The following is a 13,607-nucleotide window of genomic DNA, read 5'->3' as shown; positions in this document are numbered from 1 at the left end:
AGAGAACACACCTCATTTCTCTGTAGCTCAGAGAACACCAGGTAGGAAAATATTTGATAACATATCACATGGGCTTTGGTAAGGCTGTACTAAAAAATACATTTGAAAGTTTTGACCACCAAGACATTCCTAGAGTAGTCTTTAATGGTATTCATTCATAGTTCATCATAACTGCTGCAGTCAGACAAACATCCTACAGTACATAGAAAATAACAACAAGCTTCCGACACCTCGACGTGAGCCTGATCCCCACTACCAAATCACATGGAGATTGAACAAAGGCAACATTACATATTTGATGCTCTCTCTCCTACCTATTGCCAGCTAACATACGGTAGAATAATAACATATTAGATCACATGACATATTTGATGCCATCTCACATAGAATCATGGGATCAAGACTCCACGAGAGTACAAATACAAAAATACAGTATATCGAGAGGCAAGTTGTTCTTGGCCAGAGAATCAATTAACATTATTCTACCATTTTACGTATGTCGTTAGTTATTCTACCATTTTATGTATGCCGTGAGTTATTCTACCATTCTATATATGCCATTAGCTATTCTACCATTCTATATATGCCTTTAGTTATCCTACCATTCTATGTATGCAATTAGTTATCCTACCATTCTATGTATGCCATTAGTTAGTTATCCTACCATTCTATGTATGCCATTAGTTATTGTACCATTCTATCTATGCCATTAGTTATTGTACCATTCTATGTATGCAATTAGTTATCGTACCATTCTATGTATGCCATTAGTTATTGTACCATTCTATGTATGCAATTAGTTATCCTACCATTCGATATATGCCATTAGTTATCGTACCATTCTATGTATGCCTTTAGTTATCCTACCATTCTATCTATGCCATTAGTTATCCTACCATTCTATCTATGCCATTAGTTATCCTACCATTCTATATATGCAATTAGTTATCCTACCATTCTATATATGCCATTAATTAGTTATCCTACCATTCTATGTATGCCATTAGTTATTGTACCATTCTATGTATGCCATTAGTTAACCTACCATTCTATATATGCCATTAGTTATCATACCATTCTATATATGCTGTTAGTTAGTTATTCTATCATTCTATCTATGCCATTAGTTATCTTACCATTCTATATATGCCGTTAATTAGTTATCCTACCATTCTATATATGCCATTAGTTATTCTACCATTCTATATATGCCGTTAATTAGTTATCCTACCATTCTATATATGCCATTAGTTATTCTACCATTCTATGTATGCCATTAGTTATTCTACCATTCTATGTATGCCATTAGTTATTGTACCATTCTATCTATCCCATTAGTTATTCTACCATTCTATATATGCCGTTAGTTAGTTATCCTACCATTCTATATATGCCATTGGTTATCCTAACATTCTATGTATGCCATTAGTTATCCTGCCATTCTATCTATGCCGTTTGGTAGTTATTCTACCATTCTATCTATGCCATTAGTTATCCTACCATTCTATCTATGCCATTAGTTATTGTACCATTCTATCTATGCCATTAGTTATCCTACCATTCTATATATGCTGTTAGTTAGTTATTCTATCATTCTATCTATGACATTAGTTATCCTACCATTCTATATATGCCATTAGTTATTCTACCATTCTATCTATGCCATTAGTTATTGTACCATTCTATCTATGCCATTAGTTATTCTACCATTCTATCTATGCCATTAGTTATTCTACCATTCTATCTATGCCATTAGTTATTCTACCATTCTATCTATGCCATTAGTTATCCTACCATTCTATATATGCCGTTAGTTAGTTATACTACCATTCTATCTATGCCATTAGTTATCCTACCATTCGATATGCCATTAGTTATTGTACCATTCTATGTATGCCATTAGTTATCCTACCATTCTATATATGCTGTTAGTTAGTTATTTTATCATTCTATCTATGACATTAGTTATCCTACCATTCTATATATGCCGTTAGTTAGTTATCCTACCATTCTATCTATGACATTAGTTATCCTACCATTCTATATATGCCGTTAGTTAGTTATCCTACCATTCTATCTATCCCATTAGTTATTCTACCATCCAATGTAAGCCATTAGTTATTGTAACATTCTATCTATGCCATTAGTTATCCTACCATTCTATGTATGCCATTAGTTATCCTGCCATTCTATCTATGTCATTTGGTAGGTATCCTACCATTCTATCTATGCCATTAGTTATTGTACCATTCTATATATGCTGTTAGTTAGTTATTCTATCATTCTATCTATGACATTAGTTATTCTACCATTCTATATATGCCGTTAGTTAGTTATTCTATCATTCTATCTATGCCATTAGTTATTCTACCATTCTATATATGCCGTTAGTTAGTTATTCTACCATTCGATGTATGCCATTAGTTATCATACCATCTATGTAATTAGTTATCGTACCATTCGATCTATGCCGTTAGTTAGTTGTCCTACCATTCTATCTATGCCATTAGTTAGTTATCCTACCATTCTATATATACAATTAGTTATCCTGCCATTCTACCTATGCCATTAGTTAGTTGTCCTACCATTATATGTATACCATTAGTTACAGTAAGGGAAAAAAGTATTTGATCCCCTGCTGATTTTGTAAGTTTGCCCACTGACAAAGAAATGATCAGTCAATAATTTTAATGGTAGGTTTATTTGAACAGTGAGAGACAGAATAACAACAAAAAAATCCAGAAAAACGCATGTCAAAAATGTTATAAATTGATTTGTATTTTAATGAGGGAAATAAGTATTTGACCCCCTCTCAATCAGAAAGATTTCTGGCTCCCAGGTGTCTTTTATACAGGTAACGAGCTGAGATTAGGAGCACACTATTAAAGGGAGTGCTCCTAATCTCAGTTTGTTACCTGTATAAAAGACACCTGTCCACAGAAGCAATCAATCAATCAGATTCCAAACTCTCCACCATGGCCAAAACCAAAGAGCTCTCCAAGGATGTCAGAGACAAGATTGTAGACCTAGACAAGGCTGGAATGGGCTACAAGACCATCGCCAAGCAGCTTGGTGAGAAGGTGACAACAGTTGGTGTGATTATTCGCAAATGGAAGAAACACAAAAGAACTGTCAATCTCCCTCGGCCCGGGGCTCCATGCAAGATCTCACCTCGTGGAGTTGCAATGATCATGAGAATGGTGAGGAATCAGCCCAGAACTACATGGGAGGATCTTGTCAATGATCTCAAGGCAGCTGGGACCATAGTCACCAAGAAAACAATTGGTAACACACTACGCCGTGAAGGACTGAAATCCTGCAGCGCCCGCAAGGTCCCCCTGCTCAAGAAAGCACATATACATGCCCGTCTGAAGTTTGCCAATGAACATCTGAATGATTCAGAGGACAACTGGGCGAAAGTGTTGTGATCAGATGAGACCAAAATGGAGCTCTTTGGCATCAACTCAACTCGCCGTGTTTGGAGGAGGAGGAATGCTGCCTATGACCCCAAGAACTTCATCCCCACCGTCAAACATGGAGGTGGAAACATTATGCTTTGGGGGTGTTTTTCTGCTAAGGGGACAGGACAACTTCACCGCATCAAAGGGACGATGGACGGGGCCATGTACTGTCAAATCTTGGGTGAGAACCTCCATCCCTCAGCCAGGGCATTGAAAATGGGTCGTGGATGGGTATTCCAGCATGACAATGACCCAAAACACACGGCCAAGGCAACAAAGGAGTGGCTCAAGGAGAAGCACATTAAGGTCCTGGAGTGGCCTAGCCAGTCTCCAGACCTTAATCCCATAGAAAATCTGTGGAGGGAGCTGAACGTTAGAGTTGCCAAACGTCAGCCTCAAAACCCTAATGACTTGGAGCATATCTGCAAAGAGGAGTGGGACAAAATCCCTCCTGAGATGTGTGCAAACCTGGTGGCCAACTGACCTTTGTGATTGCCAACAAGGGTTTTGCCACCAAGTACTAAGTCATGTTTTGCAGACGGGTCAATACTTATTTCCCTCATTAAAATGCAAATAATTTGATAACATTTTTGACATGCGTTTTTCTGGATTTTTGTTGTTGTTATTCTGTCTCTCACTGTTCAAATAAACTTACCATTAAAATTATAGACTAATCATTTCTTTGTCAGTGGGTGTCACGACACCGACGGATGGTGGCGCCCCTCCTCGACCGGGCGGCGCTCGGCGGTCGTCGTCGCCGGCCTACTAGCTGCCATCGATCCTTTTTGTTTCACTTTCTGTTGGTTAGGTCTAGGTAGGCACGCACCTGTTTTGGGTTAGTTATTAGTAGGGGGGGTTATTTAGTTTAGCGAGGTATGTCTGTGTTTATGCGTGATTATGTTCCTTGTCAGGTTTTGTGGTATCTTGAGGAACGTGTGTTTTTTCCCTCTGCCTGTGGTTGGTTTTGTGTTTTATCACCACAGAGGTATTTATGGGCTGCGTCCCATTTTTTGAGGCCTACAAGGGTTTTGGAGCGCGATACTGTTTGACGCCCTGCCCTACCGTGTTTGGACTATCTTTATTTTTGTACATACGGATTAAAGTGTGTTCAAGAATTTACTGTCTCCTGCGCTTGACTCTACCTCTCCTGCTTCCTTGAGCCAGCCTTGACAGTGGGCAAATGTACAAAATCAGCAGGGGATCAAATACTTTTTTCCCTCACTGTATCCTACCGTTCTACCTATGTCATTAGTTATTCCATATTAGCTTTTCTTTGAAGCGCTCACAGGAACTGTCTTGTCTGGAGAGAGAGAGAAAAGGAGGGGGAGAAAGAGAGCGCAAATAGAGAGAGCGTGTTGTGTTGCATGTGCTTCCGTGAGGATGTACAAAAGGTCTGAGCTATATGCCCCCTCTCTGTTCTCTGTCCCTCCATCCAACCCCCATCTCTCTCATTCTCACACACACACACACACACACACACACACACACACACACACACACACACACACACACACACACACACACACACCACACACACACCACACACACACACACACACACACACACACACACACACACACTAGTGGTGTCACAATGTTGTTTACCCACACGACCAGAGCCAGCAACCACCAAGCCATCCAATCCATTAAAATTTACAAGGCTGCTTCCACTCCAAAATGGCACTCTTTTGACAGTGCTACACAGTGCTCTACTTTTGAACAGGGCCCTTAGAGCTAGGGAATCAAATCAAACCAAGCTTTATTTATACAGCACATTTCAGGAATGGAATGCAACGCAATGTGCTTTACAGGAAAAAACAAATAAAAATACTATGAAAATAAAAACGGAAATATTTACTACACAACAAACATAAGATAAAAACCAAAAGAATGACACAAACTGAACGATATCATAAGGTGAATGCACCAATTTGTAAGTCGCTCTGGATAAGAGCGTCTGCTAAATGACGTAAATGTAAATGTAAATGAACGACTAAAAAGCACCCTAAGGAATAGGGTGCCATTTGGGATGCAAGCTTTACAGGTTATTTCAGCCAGGCCAGGTGGATAACAGCCAGTTAGAGGTCACCACCTCTCCTTCCTTTAACTAATAAGAAGGCTTTTAATATCAGGATAAGTGCCAAGGCTTGATGCTGCCCACCCACACCATCCACACACATACAGTATACAACTTGATTCAATTACTGTAAGCAGCAGCAGCAGCACCTGAGAATCATTTAAGCCTCCAGATCAGAAGACCTTAAAGAGGGCACTTATGCAGTCATTACTCTGACAACGTCATGGTCATGGTAGTGTTATAAGGAGACACAAAGACAAAGGGAATAAAACATCTAAAGTAGGCGGTAATAACATTGAACATGTGATGTGTTATTGACAATATTGTGTATGGTGCTATATTGTTTTTGTGTATGCTAATTGTGTATGTGGTCCTTTGTGTATGGTGCTTATTGTATTCCTTCCAACTGTGCATTTTCAACCCTACACAAAACAACACAATGCACCGTACCACACCCCACCAACCCAACCCAACAAAACAGCTCGAGAAAAATGACTTTAACTGTCATTCAGTGACTGTTAATTAAATATCAGTGATAAGCAGACAGAGAAAACGACAGGGCTAAAGGCAGGCAGGGCCAGATTGTCACTGTCCAATTCATTTCAATTACACGTTCCTGTCATCTCCTGTTCACCTCCTCAATGCAAATCATTCTGGTAAACAAATAAACTTCACAACCTCAATAGTCTGTCACCACTTCAACATGTTACTGCCGAGGCAAATATTTACATTAACCTTTATTTATACAGGTTAGTCTTATGGAGATCAAATCTATGTCAAAATGGAATGAATAAAACAGGTAAAATATAGAGTACTCTACTGTAGAGTAGATAGAGTATGTAATCATAAATAATCCCTTTGGCATGTCGCTACACCACTCAGTGTGTCAGAGTTTTGCATGCCTGACTGACTAACTGCCATGAGTTAATGAAGACAGAGGATGATGTACAGGAGGAATCGAGGCAAGTCTCTCTCTCTCCCTCTTTCTCTTTCTGCCCCCATCTCTCTCTCTCTCTCTCTCTCTCTCTCTCTCTCTCTATGTAATACTGCCAATTACCTAACAGTACCAGTGATGACAGTAATAACATGTTGTCAGACATAGTGTCAGAACCCACGAGCCCACTTGTCCTGTTATAGGATGCATTTGACAATATGATGAATGGGAAACAAAATGTCATTCTAATTCAATCATTGCGGTCTGGCACCTCTCTCACCAAGTGCACATCAGAGGAGGCTGGTGGTAGGAGCTAGAGGACATGCTCATTGTAATGGCTGGAATGGAATTCCTGGAAACTGAGTCAAACGTGGTTTCTATATGTTTGATGTGTTTGATGCCGTTCCATTTATTCCATTCCAGCCATTACAATAAGCCTGTCCTCCTATAGCTCATCCCACCAGCCCACACTGGTGCACATGAACAATCAACATTTACAGTGCCTTGCAAAAGTATTCACCCCCTTGGCAATTTTCCTATTTTGTAGCATTACAACCTGTAATTTAAATGGAATTTTATTTGGATTTCATGTAATGGACATACACAAAATAGTCCAAATAGATTAAATGAAAAAAATAACTTGGTTCAAAAAATTCAGTTTTTTTAAAAAGAAAAGTGGTGCGTGCATATGTATTCACCCCCTTTGCTATGAAGCACCTAAATAAGATCTGGTGCAACCAATAACCTTCAGAAGTCACATAATTAGTTAAATAAAGTCCACCTGTGTGCAATCTAAGTGTCACATGATCTCTCACATGATCTCAGGATATATACACCTGTTCTGAAAGGCCCCAGAGTCTGCAACACCACTAAGCAAGGGGCACCACCAGGTAAGCGGCACTATGAAGACCAAGGAGGTCTCCAAACAGGTCAGGGACAAAGTTGTGGAGAAGTACAGATCAGGGTTGGGTTGTAAAAAAATATCCGAAACTTTGAACATCCCACGGAGCACCATTAAATCCATTATTAAAAAATGGAAAGAATATGGCACCACAACAAACATGCCAAGAGAGGGCTGCCCACCAAACCTCACGGAAAGGAGGGAATTAATCAGAGAGGCAACAAAGAGACCAAAGATAACCCTGAAGGAGCTGCAAAGCTCCACAGCGGAGATTGGAGTATCTGTCCATAGGGCCACTTTAAGCCGTACACTCCACAGAGCTGAGCTTTACGGAAGAGTGGCCAGAAAAAAATAATCGAACATGTTTGGTGTTCACCAAAATGCATGTGGGAGACTCCCCAAACATATTGAAGAAAGTACTCTGGTCAGATGAGACTAAAATTGAGCTTTTTGGCCATCAAGGAAAACACTATGTCTGGTGCAAACCCAACACCTCTCATCACCCTGAGAACACCATCCCCACAGTGAAGCATGGTGGTGGCAGCATCATACTGTGGACATGTTTTTTTATCGGCAGGGACTGGGAAACTGGTCAGAATTTAAGGAATGATGGATGGCGCTAAATACATGGAAATTCTTGAGGGAACCTTTTTCAGTCTTCCAGAGATTTGAGACTGGGACAGAGGTTCACCTTCTAGCAGGACAATGACCCTAAGCATACTGCTAAAGCAACACTCCAGTGGTTTAAGGGGAAACATTTAAATGTCTTGGTATGGCCTAGTCAAAGCCCAGATGTCTGTGGTATGACTTAAAGATTGCTGTACAGCAGCGGAACCCATCCAACTTGAAGGAGCTGAAGCAGTATTGCCTTTTTGTCTTATTTCATGTTTGTTTCACAATAAAAAATATTTTGCATCTTCAAAGTGGTAAGCATGTTGTATAAATCAAATGATACACACCCCCCAAAAATCCATTTTAATACCAGGTTGTAAGGCAGCAAAACAGTAGAAATGCCAAGGTGGTGAATACTTTCGCAAGCCGCTGTACAAGGTAAGAACATATGTTGCTCAGACAAAGGTTATCACCATAGAATTCTAATTATATGGTTATCACAGACTGAAAGCTTAGCTCATAAAAACACTGACATTGCATCGGACTGAAGTTTGCAGAGACTCCTTTTTCACTATAACATTACTGCACGTGACATAAATATTATGTTGCAGTCATTCTTCCAGTAGGCTACATTTTGTGTTTCAAGGATTTTATATTGAGAGCAGCTGTAGAGGAAAACAACGACAGATCAATTCACCATCTGTTGGTTTTGTATTCCTGAACATATCGTGAGTTTCTGACACCTGAAGAGTATTGTGTTGTCTTCACAGGTTTATTGATTCAGAGTACACAGTAGTAGTGACTACAGAACAGAACAGTGATGCTGCAACAATGCAGATATCAGACCTCATACTGTATGTTCCGACACCATACTCTATCCTCCTCAACAAAAGATTCACAGCATGAAAAATACATCTACACTAAACAAAATTATAAATGCAACCTGCAACAATTTCAAAGATGTTACTGAGTTACAGTTCATATAAGGAAATCAGTCAATTGAATTAGGTACTAATCTATGGATTTCACATGACTGGGAATACAGAAATGCATCTGTTGGTCACAGATACCTTTAAAAAAAAATTAGGGGCGTGGATCAGAATACCAGTCAGTATCTGGTGTGAACAGTATTTGCCTCATGCAGCATCTCCTTCGAGTGGATCAGGCTGTTGATTGTGGCCTGTGGAATGTTGTCCCCCCCTCTTCAATGGTTGTGTGAAGTTCCTGGATATTGGCAGAAACTGAAACACGCTGTCGTACGCGTCGATCCAGAGCATCCCAAACAGGCTCAATGGGTGACATGTCTGGTGAGTATGAAGGCCATGGCAGAACTGGGACATTTTTAGCTTCCAGGAATGTGTATTATCATGGTGAAAGTTGAGGTGATGGCAGCGAATGAATGGTATGACAATGGGCCTCAGGATCTCATCCTGGTATCTTTGTGCATTCAAATTGCCATCAATAAAATGAATTGTGTTTGTTGTCCGTAGCTTATCCCTGTCCATACTGGTGGGACGCTGCTATAGACCACCAAGTGCTAACAGTCAGTATCTGGATAACATGTGTGAAATGCTTGATAATGTATGTGATATCAATAGAGAGGTATACTTTCTGGGTGATTTAAATATTGACTGGTTTTCATCAGGCTGCCCACTCAGGAGAAAGCTTCAAACTGTAACTAGTGCCTGAAACCTGGTTCAGGATATGAATCAAACTACAAGGGCAGTTACAAACAGTACATGAATGAAATCATGAACATGTATTGATCATATCTTTACTAATGCTGCAGAATTTTAAAAAATTCTCTATCAACAATGACAAGCCACTGGGGTCTGGCAATGTGGATGGAAAATTACTGAGGATAATAGCGGACGGTGTTGCCACACCTATTTGCCATATCTTTAATTTAAGCCTAATAGAAAGTGTGTGCCCTCAGGCCTGGAGGGATGCAAAATTCCCTATGATAGTAAAGCCACCTTAACTGACTCAAATAGCCGACCAATCAGCCTGTTACCAATCATGAGTAAACTTTTGGGAAAAATGGTGTTTGACTAGATACAATGCTATTTTACAGTAAACAAACTGACAACAGACTTTCAGCACGCTTATAGGGAAGAACATTCAACAAGCACAGCACTTATACAAAATGACTGATGATTGGCTGAGAGAAATTGGTGATAAAAAGATTGTGGGGGCTGTTTTGTTAGACTTCAGTGCGGCTTTTGACATTATCGATCATAGTCTGTTGCTGCAAAAACGTATGTGTTATGGCTTTACACCCCTGCTATATTGTGGATAAAGTCTAACAGAACACAGAGGGTGTTCTTCAATGGAAGCCCCTCCAACAAAATCCAGGTAGAATCAGGAATTCCCCAGGGCAGCTGTCTAGGCCCCTTACTTTTTTCAATCTTTACTAATGACATGCCACTGGCTTTGAGTAAAGCCAGTGTGTCTATGTATGCAGATGACTCAACACTATACACGTCAGCTACCACAGCAACTGAAATGACAGCAAAACTTAACAAAGAGCTGCAGTTAGTTTCAGAATTGGTGGCAAGGAATAAGTTAGTCCTAAATATTTCCAAAACTAAAAGCATTGTATTTGAGACAAATCATTCACTAAACCCTAAACCTCAACTAAGGTTCTCTCTTGTAATGAATAATGTGTATATTGAGCAAGTTGAGAAGACTAAAATGCTTGGAGTAACCCTGGATTGTAAACTGTCACAGTCAACACATATTGATACAACAGTAGCTAGGATGGGGAGAAGTCTGTCTATAATAAAGTGTTGCTCTGAGTTCTTAATAGCACTATCAACAAGGCAGGTCCTACAGGCCCTAGTTTTGTCGCACCTGGACTACTGCTCAGTCGTGGCTCAGAACAGGTTAGTACGGCTGACCCTTGGATGTACACAGAGAGCTAACATTAATAATATGCATGTACATCTCTCCTGGCTCAAAGTGGAGGAGAGATTGACTTCATCACTACTTGTATTTGTGAGAGGTTTTGACATGTTGAATGCACCGAGCTGTCTGTTTGAACTACTGGCACACAGCTCAGACACCCATGCATACCACACAAGACATGACACCAGAGGTCTCCACACAGTCCCCAAGTCCAGAACAGACTATGGGAGGCACACAGTACTACATAGAGCCATGACTACATGGAACTCTATTCCACATCAAGTCTATTCCACATCAAGTAACTCATGCCAGCAGTAAAAATAGATTTAAAAAACAGATAGAAATACACCTTATGGAACAACGGGAACTGTGAAGCAACACAAACATAGACACATGCATACAAACACACAATAACATACGCACTATACACACATGTACACATGGATTTTGTGTTATAGATATGTGGTAGTAGAATAGAGGCCTGAGGGCACACACTTAATATGATGTGAAATCTGTTATGAATGTATTGTATTGTTTTTAAAATGTATAATTGCCTTAACTTTGCTGGACCCCAGGAAGAGTACACGCCCATTGGGGATCCGTAATAAATACAAATACCATAACCCCAATGCCACCATGGGGCACTCTGTTCACAACGTTGACATCAGAAAACTTCTCACCCACACGATGCCATACTGCCCAGTACAGTTGAAACCGATATACATCCGTAAAGAGCACTCTTCTCCAGCGTGCCATGGTCATCGAGGGTGACGTCGGTTATGAATCCGACCTGCATTCCGATCAAGACCCTGGTGAGGACAACGAGCACACAGATAAGCTTCCCTGAGATGATTGCTGACAGTTCTTCAGGTGTGCAAACCAATAGCTTCATCAGCTGTCCGGGTGGCTGGTCTCAGACGATCCCGCAGGTGAAGAAGCCGAATTTGGAGGTCCTGGGCTGGCGTGGTTACATGTGGTCTGCGGTTGTGAGGCTGGTTGGATGTACTGCCAAATTCTTTAAAAACGACGTTGGAGGCGTCTTATAGTAGAGAAATTAGCATTTAATTATCTTGCAACAGCTCTGTTGGACATTCCTGCAGTCAGCATGCCAAATGTACGTTCCCTCAAAACTTGAGACATCTGTGGCGTTGTGTGACAAAACTGCACATTTGAGAGTGGCCTTTTATTGTCCCCAAGACAAGGTGCACCTTGTAATGATCATGCTGTTTAATCAGCTCCTTGATATGCCACACCTGTCAGGTGGATGGATTATCTTGGCAAAGGAGAAATGCTCACTAACAGGGAAGTAAACAAATTTGTGCACAACATTTTAGAGAAATAAGCTTTTTATGCGTATGGAAGATTTCTGGGATCTTTTATTTCACCTCATGAAACATGTGACCAACACTTTACATTTTGCGTTGTACTCTACACCTGATCCTAGATCTGTTTTTGCTGTCTTGTCAACTCTTAATGGTCATTGTCATATTTCAATACGGCCTCCAGTCTCATTTCACCTCGTTTACAGTATCACGTGATTTACTTTAACTTTCACATGTGGGCAGACGTAAGGTCGAAGGGCAGGCATTACGTTGTAAAAATGAGCGTGTACATGTGCTGGCTTATACTAGTTCTGTCAACAACACACATACATCACCGTTTGAAAAATGGTAGGCAACTCTGCATCCAGGTAACCTAACCTACAGGGGTTGGGTTACGGCCGATGACATAATGTCTTCCAGTTGTGGAAGCTCGGTCTGGGTGAGGTTGAGAATGCACAGAAAGTAAAAAAGAAAAATACACATTTTGCTCAAAACATATTGTTTTGCAATTTAGTGTGTGTACTTTAGTGTATTTATACTTGGGATATTGCTTTTCAACTCCTTGAAGGAGTTGGCAAGATAGCACAAACAGATCAAGGATCAGGCTACTGCATGCAGCACTTGATACAGTTCCTGTATTTAAGCATTCATGTTACAGAGCTAGTATTTTCTTTATTTATTTAACCAGGTAAGCAAGTTGAGAACAAGTTCTCATTTACAACTGCGACCTGGCCAAGATAAAGCAAAGCAGTGCGACACAAACAACAACACAGAGTTACACATGGAATAAACAAGCGTACAGTCAATAACACAATAGAAAAAAAGTATGTCTATATACAGTGTGTGCAAATGGGGTGAGGAGGTAGGCAGTAAATAGGCCATAGGAGTGAAGTAATTACAATTTAGCAGATTAACACTACAGTGCTAAATGAGCAGATGATGATGTGCAAGTAGAGATACTGGTGTGCAAAAGAGCAGAAAAGTAAATAAAAACAATATGGGGATGAGGTAGGTAGATTGGGTGGGCTATTTACAGATGGACTATGTACAGCTACAGCGATGGGTTAACTGCTCAGATAGCTGATGTTTAAAGTTAGTAAGGGAAATATAAGTCTCCAGCTTCAGCGATTTTAGCAATTCGTTCCAGTCACTGGCAGCAGAGAACTGGAAGGAAAGGCAGCCAAAGTAGGTGTTGGCTTTGGGGATGACCAGTGAGATATACCTGCTGGAGCGCATGCTACGGGTGGGTGATGTTATCGTGACCAGTGAGCTGAGATAAGGCGGAGCTTTACCTAGCATAGACTTATAGATGACCTGGAGCCAGTGGGTCTGACGACGAATATAAAGCGAGGGCCAGCCGACTAGAGCATACAGGTCGCAGTGGTGGGTGGTAT

The 13,607-nt window shown here is 40.5% G+C and overlaps 1 protein-coding gene across 1 annotated transcript in view; it reads right to left on the bottom strand.

Annotated features, from left to right (window-relative positions):
- Positions 1 to 13,607, bottom strand: part of LOC106582272 (zinc finger protein 385B) — a 175,718-nt gene that overhangs the window by 39,942 nt on the left and 122,169 nt on the right. The window lies entirely within an intron of this gene.

Source organism: Salmo salar, chromosome 21 (genome assembly GCF_965601325.2).
Source record: "Salmo salar chromosome 21, fSalSal1, whole genome shotgun sequence".
Lineage (NCBI taxonomy): Eukaryota > Metazoa > Chordata > Actinopteri > Salmoniformes > Salmonidae > Salmo > Salmo salar.
Note: the sequence above shows the minus strand (reverse complement) of the source record. Positions and strands in the feature narration are given on the sequence as shown.